The 15,411-nt window shown below is 41.3% G+C and overlaps 1 long non-coding RNA gene across 1 annotated transcript in view; it reads right to left on the reverse strand.

The window, feature by feature from the left end:
- Positions 1-7,562: 7,562 nt before the first annotated feature.
- Positions 7,563-15,411, reverse strand: part of LOC126246544 (uncharacterized) — a 64,517-nt gene continuing 56,668 nt past the window's right edge. The window contains exon 3 of the long non-coding RNA XR_007545384.1: positions 7,563-7,811. This is a non-coding gene — a long non-coding RNA (uncharacterized LOC126246544). The remainder of the gene's footprint in view (positions 7,812-15,411) is intronic.

The following is a 15,411-nucleotide window of genomic DNA, read 5'->3' on the forward strand; positions in this document are numbered from 1 at the left end:
CCCGACTTAATTCGACTACATTCCATTATCCTCGTTTTGCTTTTGTTGGTGTTCATCTTATACTCTCCTTTCAAGGCACTGTCCATTCCGTTCAACTTCTCTTCCAAGTCCTTTGCTGTCTCTGGCAGAATTACAATGTCATCGGCGAACCTCAAAGTTTTTATTTCTTCTCCATGAATTTTAATACCTACTCCGAATTTTTCTTTTGTTTCCTTCACTGCTTGCTCAATATACAGTTTGAATAACATCGGGGAGAGGTTACAACCCTGTCTCACTCACTACCCAACCACTGCTTCCCTTTGATGTCCCTCAACTCTTATAACTGCCATCTGGTTTCTGTACAAATTTTAAATAGCTTTTCGCTCCCTGTATTTTACCCCTGCCACCTTCAGAATTTGAAACAGAGTATTCCAGTCAACATTGTCAAAGTTTTCTCTAAGTCTACAAATGCTAGAAACGTAGGTTTGCTTTTCCTTAATCTTTCTTCTAAGATAAGTCGTAGGGTAGTTTGCCTCAGGTGTTCCAACATTTCTACGGAATCCAAACTGATCTTCCCCGAGGTCGGCTTCTACCAGTTTTTCCATTCATCTGTAAAGAATTCGCGTTAGTATTTTGCAGCCGTGACTTAATAAACTGATAGTTCGGTAATTTTCACATGTCAACACCTGCTTTCTTTGGGATTGGAATTATTATATTCTTCTTGAAGTCTGAGGGTATTTCGCCTGTCTCATACATCTTGCTCACCAGATGGTGGAGTATTGTCAGGACTGGCTCTCCCAAGGCTGTCAGTAGTTCTAATGGAATGTTGTCTACTCCCGGGGCCTTGTTTCGACTCAGGTCTTTCAGTGCTCTGTCAAACTCTTCACGCAGTATCATATCTCCCAATTCCTCTTCATTTACATCGTCTTCCATTTCCATAATATTGTCCTCAAGTACATCGTCCTTGTATAGACCCTCTATATACTCTTTCCACCTTTCTGCTTTCCCTTCTTTTCTTAGAACTGGGTTTCCATCTGAGCTTTTGATATTCATACAAGTGGTTCTCTTTTCTCCAAAGGTCTCTTTAATTTTCCTGTAGGCAGTATCTATGTTACCCCTAGTGAGATAAGCCTCTACATCCTTACATTTGTCCTCTAGCCATCCCTGCTTAGCCATTTTGCACTTCCTGTCGATCTCATTTTTGAGACGTTTGTATTCCTTTTTGCCTGCTTCATTTACTGCATTTTTATATTTTCTCCTTTCATCAGTTAAATTCAATATTTCTTCTGTTACCCAAGGATTTCTACAAGCCCTCGTCTTTTTACCTACTTGATCCCCTGCTGCCTTCACTACTTCATCCCTCAAAGCTACCCATTCTTCTTCTACTGTATTTCTTTCCCCTATTCCTGCCATTTGTTCCCTTACACTCTCCCTGAAACTCTGTACAACCTCTGGTCTGTCAGTATACCCAGATCCCATCTTCTTAACTTCCCACCTTTTTGCAATTTCTTCAGTTTTAATCTACGGGTCATAACCAATAGATTGTGGTCAGAGTCCACATCTGCCCCTGGAAATGTCTTACAATTTAAAACCTGGTTCCTAAATCTCTGTCTTGACATTATTTAATCTATGTGAAATCTGTCAGTATCTCCAGGCTTCTTCCATGTATACAACCTTCTTTTATGATTCTTGAACCAAGTGTTAGCTATGATTAAGTTGTGCTCTGTGCAAAATTCTACCAGACGGCTTCCTCTTTCATTTCTTAGCCCCAATACATTATTGGGACTGCATTCCCGAAATCTAATTGATATGTTCTATATCAGTTGCCAAGTGCCAAGAGAAATTTTTCAAAGTTAATGCTGTCTGCATACAAAGTTCAGAGATCCGGAAGATACTGGTGGAACTGGTTCCAGTACTGAGTGATAAGGCTTTAAGATAGATAAATTCTGAAGATTTTATTAACAATTCTGTTACAGTAAAAGCAGGGAAAGTCCCACTGGAGTTGTGACAAGGGCAGCACACTCAATTTGATTTACATATGCATCTACATTCATAGCCTGCACACCGATGTGAAGTGCATGGCAGAGAGTACTTTCAACATTATGGTTTCCTTCCTACACAGACTGTATAAGTGGAACACAATGGGCTGTCCAAAATTTTACAAAGCGCAGATGGGTTGATTTTATGATGTCCGCTTTCAAGAACACTGTAAGTACAATGCTTGACTTGACAGTTGCTAAGGAAAAGACATATTGTTAGACAGGACTAATCATAGGCAATGATGGACATATGAAACACAGTTTTTTGGTTTTAGGGCGCAAAACTGCTATGGTCATTAGCGATGAAACACAGTACATACATAATTGAGATGAAGTGGTACATTTATAATGGAAAGTGGTATAGGTTTGACCACATGGGATTTTTTTTTAAGTTCCACAACAGTTGTTAAATGATTCAGTAACAGAGCTTTTTTGTTAAATGTATGAAGTGATTCAGCACTAAAGCTCTTTTCTTAATATTTTCTGATCTGGTATGAAGTCTCTTTTCCTGTTGTTTGCCTTTTCCTTTATTAAGTGCCTTGCGGCCTCGCACTTATCCAATTGTAGCTTGCTTTAACTGTTGTTTCACTGCAATAGTTTTGTGTATTCCCCGGACCAAGAAGTACCACTTTGATACTCACGGATCTCGTTTTCAGGCTTCCTGTGACTTACGTATGTCTAGCTTACAGCTACGTAAGTAATTTCATAATTTATTACTAGTTTCCATTTTGGGAAAGCATTCTCCTACATTCAGTTCCATATTGTGAATATTTAAGTCTTATAATTGCAGTTTAGATTTACTAAATTAATACTGTCAGGCCCACGTAGTGAAACGTAGCCTTAAAAAAAAAAAAAAAATTCAAATGTGTGTGAAATCTTATGGGACTTAACTGCTAAGGTCATCAGTCCCTAAGCTTACATACTACTTAACCTAAATTATCCTAAGGACAAACACACGCGCCCATGCCCGAGGGAGGACTCGAACCTCCGCCGGGACCAGCCGCACTGTAGCCTAAATAGCCCAACAATCATAGCGCAGAAATACTCGTATTGCCAGAGTCTCTATTCGCCTGTTCAGTTGACTATATAGTTAGTATGTTACGGATTCAAGTGCTTATAGCTGTGTATAGATGTTATTTTTTGTAATTTAGTTTTCTAGTATTTCATTAACCTCCTTTGTGTTTCCTTTTAAACAGAGCGTTTGATGATGACTTAATAAGAATTCGAAACAGACCAGGATATTAGTTACGTGACAAGTTAAGGTCGTAAAAAAAATTATGCCTCATAATTTTTTAAATATTTTTTTAATAATTTTTCTTAAGACGTAGAGCTTGGTAACATTATCAGTAGACACTTCTTTTTCAGTCACTATTTTTCTTCGCGTTCTACGACCTTACGCCACGTTGTGTAAGAACATGTATTCCCTGTTGATAAAAGCTCTTGTTCAGTGCTGGTAGCCATGTTTTCACTGCATGAATCACCTTCTCATCATCTTCAAACTGTGTCACACATAGAGAACCGTTAGGTGGCCCAAACAGACGCAAGTCCGAGGGCGGGAGCAATGGCCGTGACAGAACATCACGAACCCACAGCACAATTTTTTCGCTTGCTGACACATTAACTCTCGTTACTCCTATCAACTGCATCGTTACCGAACAGTGCGCGAAAACCTTTACAGATATTCAAGACACTCTCTCCGCAACCAAGAATTCAATTACAGCATGTTGCTAGTAATGAGTGATTCACTACGACTCCGTCGTCTGTCGGCATTGTTCGAAACTTCGCACATGTGCAGAAGACGCAACAAATTTGAAGCATCTAAAAGTTTCTTTTCCTGTGTATATTAACGCTATAAAAAAAACTTCGGGCGTTATTCACCAAACTACGAGTGCCATGGTACAAAAAAAGAGTTTCGTGGTTCTTTCAGCTCCATTTACGTATGAAACGCGGGAAGAATGACTGCTTGGACAACTCCTTGCGCACTGTAGTTACTCTAAACCTTGCCCTCCACGGTCGCTGCGGAAGCGATACATTGGGATCTGTATCATGTTTCTGGAATTGTCAAGTAACAGTGGTTCTCGAAGCTTTGTAAGCAAGCTTTCGCAGGACTGTCGACTCTTACTTTGAAGCACCTGCCAGTGAACGTTTTTTCAACATTTCCGTGGCGTTCTTCTGTCAGTTAATAAAAAAAGCTCTAACTAATCGTACTGCCCTTCTTTGTGAACGCTCAGTATCCCATCTGGTATGAACCCGCACGGATAGCAAAACAGGATAATTGGAGTAGAGAACGTGAAAGATCGGCATATGGATCATACTGAATCCATAGTCTGTCTCGTGTTATACATCACCTGTAACTTCTGTACACGAAGTATTATAGTGGAAAGTGTCGACAAGAACTGATGTGACTGAGTATGTTTGTAATATGGACAGGTACTTTTCTTATGATAAAACTGATGTGACTTTTTGTAATTTTTTTCTGTTTCTCGTTTTTAGAATCAAATCTCACAATTTGTTAGTAAATTAACTTCCGATGCAGTGTAGCTATTTTTCGATCTAAACAACAAAATATTACAATTCAGAATTGTTTCCTTTTGGGGGGGGGGGGGGAGGTTCGGGAGGGATAAACTGAGCGATTTGAGGTAGCAGAGGGAGCAGACGCAAATATCATTCTTCGCACGTTTTTGATAAGAGCTGTTTCAATTTTGTGAACGGATATTGTACCTATACCGTCAGTATCTCACCCAAGAACAATGGTTCCGAAATCTGTAGTAGCCAGCAGTGGATATTATCTTTCTCTTTGCACTCCAGTGACATAAGAGCAGAATGTACAGTGCTGAAATGAAATGAAATGATCGTACGGCATTGTTGGCCGGGAGACCTCATGCGAGGTGTTCGGCCACCGAAATTGCAAGTCCTTGTTAGCTGACGCCACTTCGGCGACTTGCGAGTCAATGACGATGAAAGACACATAGCACCCAGTCATCTCGATACAGAGAAAATCCCTGACCCCGCTGGGAATCGAACCCGGGACCCCGTGCGCGGGAAGCGAGAACGCTACCGTAAGACCACGAGCTGTGGACTGTACAGTGCTGTAGACCAAGCACAGAGACGCTTGTACTTCCCTGTCATCTAATGCTCCAATTTTTGTATTCATTATTCGTAAAATAGTCATCGGCTCGTATTCATACTCAAATGTGTATCTAAGCTTTATTCGATTTTGATGACTAAGCAGACATTAACAACTTCCTAGAACATCAAGGAAAGTGCCTCTGGCGAATCTTCTAAAGCATACATTTGTGATTATACATTGTCTTGAATCTTCTTTGGTGACTATAAATATGTGTACGTAATTGGCGAGTAAAGTAACGACGATATCCGAAACAAGACCGTTCAAATGTTGCTACGTTTTGTCCTGTTTAATGATGGTATGTACAGTGGAACTGAACAACTAATCCAAGCTATTTTTGTTGCTGTTCGACTCCATAATCTAAAATAACTGAAATAAAAAATTAAGTATTTGAAAGTAAACCGAACACACGGAAAGACGCCATATTGCATTTTCGTGTCGAATGGTTTTATAGAAGTCAGCTACGCTGATTGCAAATGATCAACATACACTTGAGCCAGCTTATTGTTCAACAAGTACTGTTTTTGGCGCTAAATAAGACGCTAATAAAGCTATTCGAATATCCAGAGTCTAACTGTCACTCCTGAAAGATAGTTTCCGAAATGAACCCAGAGTAGAATTACGCACATTACACAAAGATATAATCTTTCCGCGTTCCCAAACTGTGTGTTATATAGAATCCGCCATCTCCCTTTCCAGTATGCTAGATGCTGTAAATCTAGGAAGGTCCGTTTACTTACGAAGCACGATCTTTCACGAGACGAGAAATAGGTGTTTACGTAGTGCGGGTTTGAAATGCTTAACTTCCTGATCTAGCCAGTTCTCTAAGTTGAGAAATATATGAATATGGTCCAACTATTAGTTTTGATTTATACAGTGTCTCAGGCGGAGTGGTCAATATTCAGGGATATGAAAGGAACGATCATTTGAAGTAAAAAAGTCTGCAAACATCGGCTCTAAAACACATACCTTAAGAGCTATGATTGTTCAAATGGCTCTGAGCATTATGGGACTTAACATCTGAGGTCATCAGTCCCCTAGAAGTTAGAACTACTTAAACCTAACTAACCTAAGGACATTACACACATCCATGCCCGAGGCAGGATTCGAACCTGCGACTGTAGCGGTCGCGCGGTTCCTGACAGAAGCGCCTAGAACCGTTCGGTCACATCGGCCGACTTAAGAGCTATGAACATTTGCTTACAAGAAGAGATGTGTTACACATTAGCGAATATGAACAAGAACTTGTAGCTCTTAGGGTATGTACTTTAGAGCTCATGTTTAAAAATATCTTTTTTGCTTGTTTTGGTACATGCTACCACCTCTCAAAATATTTAAAGCGAAGAGCTTGCAATGGCGGAGATTTGTTTCGCAATATGGAAGACGAAGTAATGCTCTTAGCTCTTACGGTCTCCATTTTGGAGACCATTGCTTCGAATGATCGTTCCTGCCATATCTCTGAATAGTGACTACACCTCCTCGGACTCCTGTATATGAATAAATAGGAACACAGCGCACAGAACGTGCAGACGTAGCATGCAGTTCGCTATTTGGTTTGCTGCGCTATGTTACTTCATGACGATATATTCAAACTTACAAAGAAAGATTATTTCGGGTTTCTGGACGCGTTAACGATTTCATTTTACGGATCGATATAATTGTCAACTGATCTAGAGGCCCGTAAAACATGCCATTAATCTCTTAGAATAAATATCAGAAATATAAGCCGAAGACATTTAAGTGTACCATTTCTGCCGAGGTAGATTGTGAACTACAGATTTACTCAAGTTTTGAAGTGTCTTTTAATTTTTTAATCTTATCGTCCAGAGTCGGTAATCACATTTTAATATTTAAACTTAACATTCTCCCGAAGCGTCAGTCGATATATCTTTGTTTCCATCTGTGGCAACTATTTTTTTTGTAGCAGACGTGTATCCTGTTTTGTTCTCTACATCATAGTGTTGATGAAAGCAGTATTGCGTAGTTCTAAACAGACAAATTTCAAAGAGAACGCGAAGCTGTGTCAGCTTTTTTAGTTTTAACTAATACGCGCTTCGTTTTATTACACTTACTTGTGAGTTTAGTACAAACATTTTGTAGAACGTAATAGTATGTAGGTCAAAATGACTCAATAATGGAAAACTATAAACCATCGCCAGCGAAAAACTTCAATATGGCTGCTCAAAGGTAAGAAACGTTCAATACGAAAGCTATTACAATCTTTGAGACTTCTTCGGCTTTAATTATGCACGCAGTGTTTTTGTACTGAAACTAACCAATTTTGAACGCATCACGTTCGAACGAAATTATTCCATTGGCATACCAGTATAGTCATATATGGCACACAGTGGGAAAAAAGAGAAAGGATAGGTCACCATGTTTCATAGCTAATTTTAGAGAAAACCTATTTGGAATTTTCGTATTTTTTCTATTTCAGAAACTACTCGAGCTAATTGCAGCTCTAACACATTTCTTTTTAAAAATAGAGTTACCAGAGTATACTCATTTACGTGTAACTTTACCGTGTTACGTCGACAATCACTGATTTTATACTATCTGGATAAGTACGAAACTTGCACTGTGACGTCTCAGAATGACGAAGGGAAGACACCGTCTACAGTCCGTAGGCCGATGACATCATGTCTTACGTAGCAGCCACCGGTCGTCTGTAAATGATAAGCATGACTCAGCTATACCCAGTGTCAAGTGGACAAACAGGTGAGCTTCTCGCTAAACGTTTTCGAATTGCTAATAACATTTTAGCGACATTAACAACCGTTGTACATTCCTGCCGACAATCAGTAACTGACATCAGAAAATCCGGTTCTAGCTCTTTATCTTGTGATTGCATTATAAACCAAATACTGACAGCAGATTGCAACACGAGGTGAAATTACTTAGCAACTTCGCATTGTTCATCTCTCTTAGTAATGTGGATTAGGAACGCCTAAACAAATAGCAGCATGGAATTGTTGTGGAGCTATGACAGAATGCATACTGTTCGATGAAGCATTTATAAAATATTGTAATAATTTGATAGACGTGGCCGAAATCAGTAGAAACAACAGACGAAGTAATAACGTTTGTGAAAAAAAAGCTACACGTTTGTCGCCAATTTTGTAGACGCGCATCAACGTACATTCTGGTCTCTAAATTGAAAAAGTCTAGGGCGCTACTCGTAGTCTTATTGGTTTGGTAAGGTTCTTTTTGTCTGTACATAAATGTGAAGACAGCAAATTGTAAATATTAGTGCCATTACTAAGGGGACAAGCGTATGACTACGAAGTCTGGGGTTTACTCCACAACTTATTCTATGATTCCTGTCTTTTAGTGACTGATTCTTTCACCTCTGGCATAAAGACAGTGAAGCTGTCCTCTGCTTGAACATTAGCCATTGAGAAGGCGTCGATTGGTACTATACGTTAGTACATATGTACGTCAGTTCTACAGCATCCATTAGACTTCATCAGAATAGTGGAAAATTCAGAATTGAAAGTTAAGTCAGGCAAGCAAATTCCGTATCCCAAAAACTATTCTCAGCAATCCTAGAGAATGTTTTCAGATACTTAAACTGTGAAAGAGTAATAGAGAATATACGTGTTAATGTTTACGTACTTGAACCACCGTTTCGCAGGTGACATGTACTATTTGCCTGTAGCATAAATAAACTTCAACAAAAATCATTCATGAAATCTTTTAAATAATGTCTGGAAACAGCATTAGCTGTCGATAATCCTTTATTCCAAAGTTCGTGAAAACCGACGGTGTCGTGTCGTGGTATTGTAATCAGAACTTTAGGTGAAAAATCTACAAAAACATACAATGTGCTTTATGAGCAAATTAATAATACCAAAAATGTGTGGTACATAAACCAAAAAAAGGAGTGAAATATTCACATAGCTAATGTAACATGGGCCGTTGAAATAGTACGGTCTCCCAACCTTCGAACGACACTTGTCATTAGGATTGCCAGTTAAAATGGATGCTGAGTGATCAAGTAAAAGAAAACCAAGAATTAGGGATTGTAGGCCGTGTAACTGAACACTCCAAGTGGCGTTTGTATACCTAAAAATGGGGACATAGCGTAAGAAGCCTGAAAATTATGGGGAAATTAACTTACGTTAAAGCAAAGGAATGGTCGCTCTCCAGTGGTGCGAAACCGGTGTGAACAGGAAAAGACATAGTTTTTCAGATTTATTATGCTATGTCTCCATTTTTAGGTCTAGAAACGCGACTTGCCGTGTTCAATTACACGGTGTACAACTGCCAATTCTTGGTTTTATTTTTCTGGATTACGCAACATCCATTTTAACTGGCAATGCTACAGACAAATGCCGTATAAAAGTCGGGAGACCATACTATCGCAATGGCCTAATGCTACGTTACTTACGTTTCACTCCCTCTTTTTTTTTTAGGTTCAAAAAATGGCTCTGAGCACTATGGGACTTAACATCTTGGGTCATCAGTCCCCTAGAACTTAGAACTACTTAAACCTAACTAACCTAAGGACATCACACACATCCATGCCCGAGGCAGGATTCGAACCTGCGACCGTAGCAGTCCCGCGGTTCCGGACTGCAGCGCCTAGAACCGCAAGACCACCGCGGCCGGCTGTTTTTTTTTTTTTAGGTACGCCACTTTTTTTGTATTATTAATTTGCTCCCAATGGACATTGTATGTTTTTCTGCATTTTTTATCCGAAGATGCGATTATAGTATCGCGAAAGAGGTCGTTTATAACCTTGCAATAAAGGATCATGACGAACCAATACCGTTTCCAGAAGCTCTTTAGAAGACTTAAATAATAAAGAATTTTTTTAACATGCACCAGATAAGTTGTGGATGCCGCACCTTGAAACCATGTGTTGAAATAGTAAGATCGAATGTATGCCCTAAAGTTAATGATAGTAAGACTAAAATAATATAAATCATTACGCTGAAAATAAATGTGTACCCGTTATGATTATGATACATGGGATTTTTAATTTAGGGCAGACGATGACAACGACTACACGGATAGCAAAAGAAATAAGCAGGTGCTTTAAATAAAATATTGGGTGTTTTCAAAAAGAAGCTTCCCACGAACCCGAAGTGAAAAGCTTCTGTGTACCGAGTGATTCGAAATGAACGAACAAAGGATAGAAAAACATTGCGCATGTCACTGAATAGTTCAGTTGTTTTTCCATATCGTGTCCTCAAGGTCCGACTGCCTCAGACTTTTACTGTCTTTGATGCAGAATTGTTTGCGATCTTGCGGGCACTGGGGCACATGAGACATTCTTCCTCTCCTAAATTTCTTGTCTGTTCCGATTCACTCAGTGCCCTTCACTCATTGCAACGTTTGTATGCGGCAGACAAAATTGTCCAGACCATCCAGGATGCCCTCCTCCGACTACAGCGACTGGGGAAAGTTGTAGCTTTCTGCTGGGTTCCGGGGCATGTTGGCATTGCTGGGAATGAAAGGGCAGATCTCGCAGCCAAGGAGGCGTGTCTTGCCCCACAAGTATCTCAGTGTGCTATCCCCTTGCACGCACTCACCTCGCTGTTGAGCTCACGGGTCATGCGTCGGTGGGAGGATGAGTGGCTGGAAGTGACTGACAATAAGCTCCGTATAGTCAAGCCCACAACGCGTGTGTGGTGTACTTCCTTTCAGCCCCATCGACGGGACGAGGTTCTCCTCACTCGGCTTCAAATAGGCCACAGCCCTATGACGCATGGCTTCCTTCTCCGGCGAGAGGACCCTCCAATGTGTGGTGCTTGCGGCGTCCAGGTCACTGTGCGCCACGTTTTATTGGATTGCGTTTTATTTTCTGACCAGCGGGTCGCGGCTGACTTGCCAGCGGACCTGCCATCTCTTTTAGGCAACACTCGGACGAATGTGGCTAAAGTTTTAAAGTTCTGTGCCCTGTCAAATGTTTTAACAAAGATTTTAGGGAGAGGATTTTAATTTGCTCACTGTGTGACAAGCTCGCCCATATTTTATGTAAGTGGCCAGCCAATAACAATTTCCTGTGACATTCTTGTTGCTATGTTTCCCCTTTCCTTAGGTTTTACTTTCTTATGTAGCGTTTTCCTTCTTTTCCTGCTTTCTTTGAGTGTGTGCTTTAGTTTTCTTAGGTCTGTCCACATTCGTTCCTTTTAATGTGTGTCAGGGCGCTGATGACCTCGATGTTGAGTGCCCATAAGCCCCAACACACCACCACCACTGAATAGAGAAAGGTTCAAGTTTATACGTTAAATGTGTTCGCAATTGCGAATAATGACAACCATCATCTGTAGAATGGAATGACGACAGTGAAAATTTGTGCCGGACTGGGACTCGAACCCGGATTTCCCGCTTATCGCGAGCGGTGCCTTATCATTTGCCTATGCGTGCACAACTGACGGCCAGATCCAAACTTCCATATGTCGTCAACTATGCCGTCTGGCCGCGAGTCGTGCACGGATAGCCAAATGGTAAGGCGACCGCTCGCGATAAGCGGGAAATCCGGGTTCGAGCCCCTGTCCGGCACTAATTGTCATTGTCGTCATTCCATTCTACAGCTGATGGTTATCATTATTCTCAATTGCGAATACATTTAATGTATTTCATAAGGGCTGTAGTCGGCGCAGTGCCTGTTTTTTGGACATGCATGCATGTCCTACCACTCGCCTCAGCTTGCAGTCAGTGCTGCTAGCCTAGCAGATGCCGACAAGAGGCAGGGAGGCGTGAGGAACCGTTTGTTTTGATCCGATTCTCAGAGATTGTTGACGCAACAGCTGGAGATGGTGGTTATGTGTGCATGAGTTGTGTGAATGTGGTTGTGTGCTCTCATTTTCTGGCAAAAGCTATGGCCGAAAATTTAGTTGTGAAAGCGTGACAGATTTCTACATGCCAGTCTGTGGCGCAGTGATCATATTTACTGTGAGTTGCTACCTGTCCTCATTAGAATTCATTCTCAGAGTATTTGTACAAGTTGTGCATGGAATGATCACTGCGGTCTCATTTCAACAATATGGTGTCTGTGACTCGTGAATAGCTTGCCACATGAGTGGAATTCCACGACGGGCCGAAACTGCGGGCCGTTTCTGCAGGTATCTGTAACGGATCAGGCTTGCCAATCTGAAACCCATCGGTTCCCCCCCACAAGTGTGCAGGCCCTTCAAAAAATGGCTCTGAGCACTATGCGACTTAACTTCTGAGGTCAGCAGTCGCCTAGAACTTAGAACTAATTAAACCTAACTAACCTAAGGACATCACACACATCCATGCTCGAGGCAGGATTCGAACCTGCGACCGGAGCGGTCGCTCGGCTCCAGACTGTAGCGTCTAGAACCGCACGGCCACTCCGGCCGGTCGTGCAAGCCCTGCCAGTCAGATCTAGTCTCACCGATCTGGGTGGATTTTCGAGGTTTATCCAAGGACTCAGGACTACTCTGCTCCTCGGCAGGCCAGAGGCCACGGGCGATTGTTTTTAGGAATTGCATCTGTCTTACCGCAAGTAAATTGTACAGTACGGTGTTTAATAGGCATTTTATTTATTCTGGTACGTTTTGGCACATCGAAAATAATTTATATATCACAAAGTATGAACGATGAGGCGGCCATCATTGGCGGCTTGTACGCTATGTACTCACATGTTTCTCGAAAGAAAATTAACGTAATACCCGTAAAATAACACACGTAACACAGTGGGTAATAACCGACAATAACGAACATTGTAGAACTAACATTTTATTGACGGTCACGCATAGTGTTGGTATACACAACTCTTCCCTGTCTTATACACTTCTTTCAAGATGCCTACATTTTTTCTGAGGTTGTTTCTGAAATCAGTGAAAAAAATGGTTCAAATGGCTCTGAGCACTATGGGACTCAACTGCTGTGGTTATCAGTCCCCTAGAACTTAGAACTACTTAAACCTAACTAACCTAAGGACATCACACAACACCCAGCCATCACGAGGCAGAGAAAATCCCTGACCCCGCCGGGAATCGAACCCGGGAACCCGGGCGTGGGAAGCGAGAACGCTACCGCGCGACCACGAGATGCGGGCTGAAATCAGTGAAGGTATTTTAAATCAGTCTTGCAACTCCAAGGAAATGCGTATTTTTGTCATCAAATGTGTTTTGTTTTATTGAAATAAAATAACAATAGTGGTCTTAATGAAACACATATACCATTTGGCTTGCTTTCTTCATCTAAAAACAGTTCATTGCAAAATATGTTGATGTTATTACTTAAGATTTTTGCTGACACTGGGGAGAAATACAGAAATCCCTACATTTTTTGTCAACTTTTGTCTTTACTTACCCTTGACATCTTAAAATTTATCAGGGAAAAATGCTAAAACTCGTCTGGAAATCAGGGAAATATCAGGGAATTGCACTTGAGGGAACGTGTGGCAACCTGGTATAGTATCGTATAGGTTCAAGTTTTGCCAGAAGTGCGCTGCTTTTAATTTGTAGCAGCGTGGTGACAACACAGTAAAAATCGTATGATGTGTTGGAAATTGCGCGAAGTCAATCTATTGTGCAAGTGCAACGGACATTCCGACGTAAAATAAAAAAAAATGCATCTGCACAAACTGATTCATAGCCGGCGTACAAGGTTCTTGGAAGTTGGTTGATTATGCAAAGGGAAGAGTACTGGTCGGCCACGCACGGCTGATGAAAATGTCGAACATATCCGAGATGCGTTCACGCCGCGCCCTCGGAAGTCCACAAAACGGCCGGGAACTTAAAACTTCCTCAAATAACGGCGTGGGTGCCTACACTTGAAGCCCGAGAAATTGCAGTTACTGCAGCGGTTGCGACCTGGTGATCACAACAGAAGGTACGAATTTCAGTTCTGCAGGATATCGCAGGGGACACTTTATCCGCACGACTTATCTTTTTGGACGAATCGAAGTTCACTTATCGGTTAAAGTAAACCGCCATAAGAATTTGGTGGTCACAAATTCCTGACGTCGCCGTCGAACTTGAAGGAGACTCGCCAAACAATTGAATGTGTTTTGTGTTGTTTCTGTTCACCAAGTTTATGGGCAGGAATGTCATTTTCGGGCATCCTGAAAAAATGGCTGCTTCTTCAACTTCATGAAGACTCCAGTGAGTTAATTTTTATGCATAACGGCGATCCGCCTTCACTTGCACCTTGAGGTACGGCGTCGTCTTAACAGCACCAACACACAACGTTGGATTGGAAGAGGTGAACAACAAGGTCACCAGACCGCACACTGAGATTTTTTTCTGTGGGTATACATAAAATACAGAGTTCTTATCTCAGCTATGGCAGCAACTCTTCAAGAGCTGAGAAATCGAACTGTTAATGCTGTTGAGTCAGTGACCCGCTGCGTCATGTGTGGAATGAAATGGACTACCGTTTCGATGTTTCTCGAGCTCATGTTGAGTGTATAGTATATTGTCTGTGCGAACTAAAAAACTCTGAACCGTCCTCTGTCCAGTGACATGTGCAATGTGTTTATATCTCTCACAGTTCGTCTGTAATAAACAACTGAAATATGTTCTTTAAATATGTTCTTTCCTTTTGAATCACCCTGTTTATTGCCCACTTTGGTTTGTGGCTATGAGACCTGAACTTTTGAGGTGGAAAACCATACCAAAAAAGTGAGTTGCTCAGCAAACACGCCAGCCGCCGTGGCCGAGCGGTTCTAGGCGCTTCAATCTGGAACCGCGCTGCTGCTACGGTCGCAGGTTCGAATCCTGCCTCGGGCATGGATGTGTGTGATGTCCTTAGGTTAGTTTGGTTTATGTAGTTCTAAGTCTAGGGGACTGATGACCTCAGATGTTAAGTCCCATAGTTCTTGCAGCCATTTGAATTTGCTCAGCAAGCAGTGGAAATGTGCACGTTGGAAATTACTTGCAAAGGTAGGAAAACAGACGGATAAGGGAACAGTGGAATACGTAATTATGACTGTAATGAAAGTGTAATACAGAGTGTCGAGAAATTTAGCCTGGTAAATATATGGTAGGTGTACCAAGAAAGTTCTTTTACGGTAAGTTTGTTTGGGAGAGAACTCATAGAACCACTTTGAAACTATTTATCTACCGTTAACTCTGGAGTAGCGCATGGGAAAAATACACACCGAAATGTTTACGTGTAAGCTCTGATTTCTCTTATTTTATCAGGATAACCATCTCCCTATGAAGGTGGGAGTCAAAAAATATATTGTCGTATAGGAAAGAAAGTTGGCGACTGAAATTTCGTGAAAATATGTCGCCAAAACGAAAAGTGGCTTTGATTTAATGAGTGCCATCCCAGCTTGCT

Source organism: Schistocerca nitens, chromosome 1 (genome assembly GCF_023898315.1).
Source record: "Schistocerca nitens isolate TAMUIC-IGC-003100 chromosome 1, iqSchNite1.1, whole genome shotgun sequence".
NCBI classification, from domain to species: domain Eukaryota; kingdom Metazoa; phylum Arthropoda; class Insecta; order Orthoptera; family Acrididae; genus Schistocerca; species Schistocerca nitens.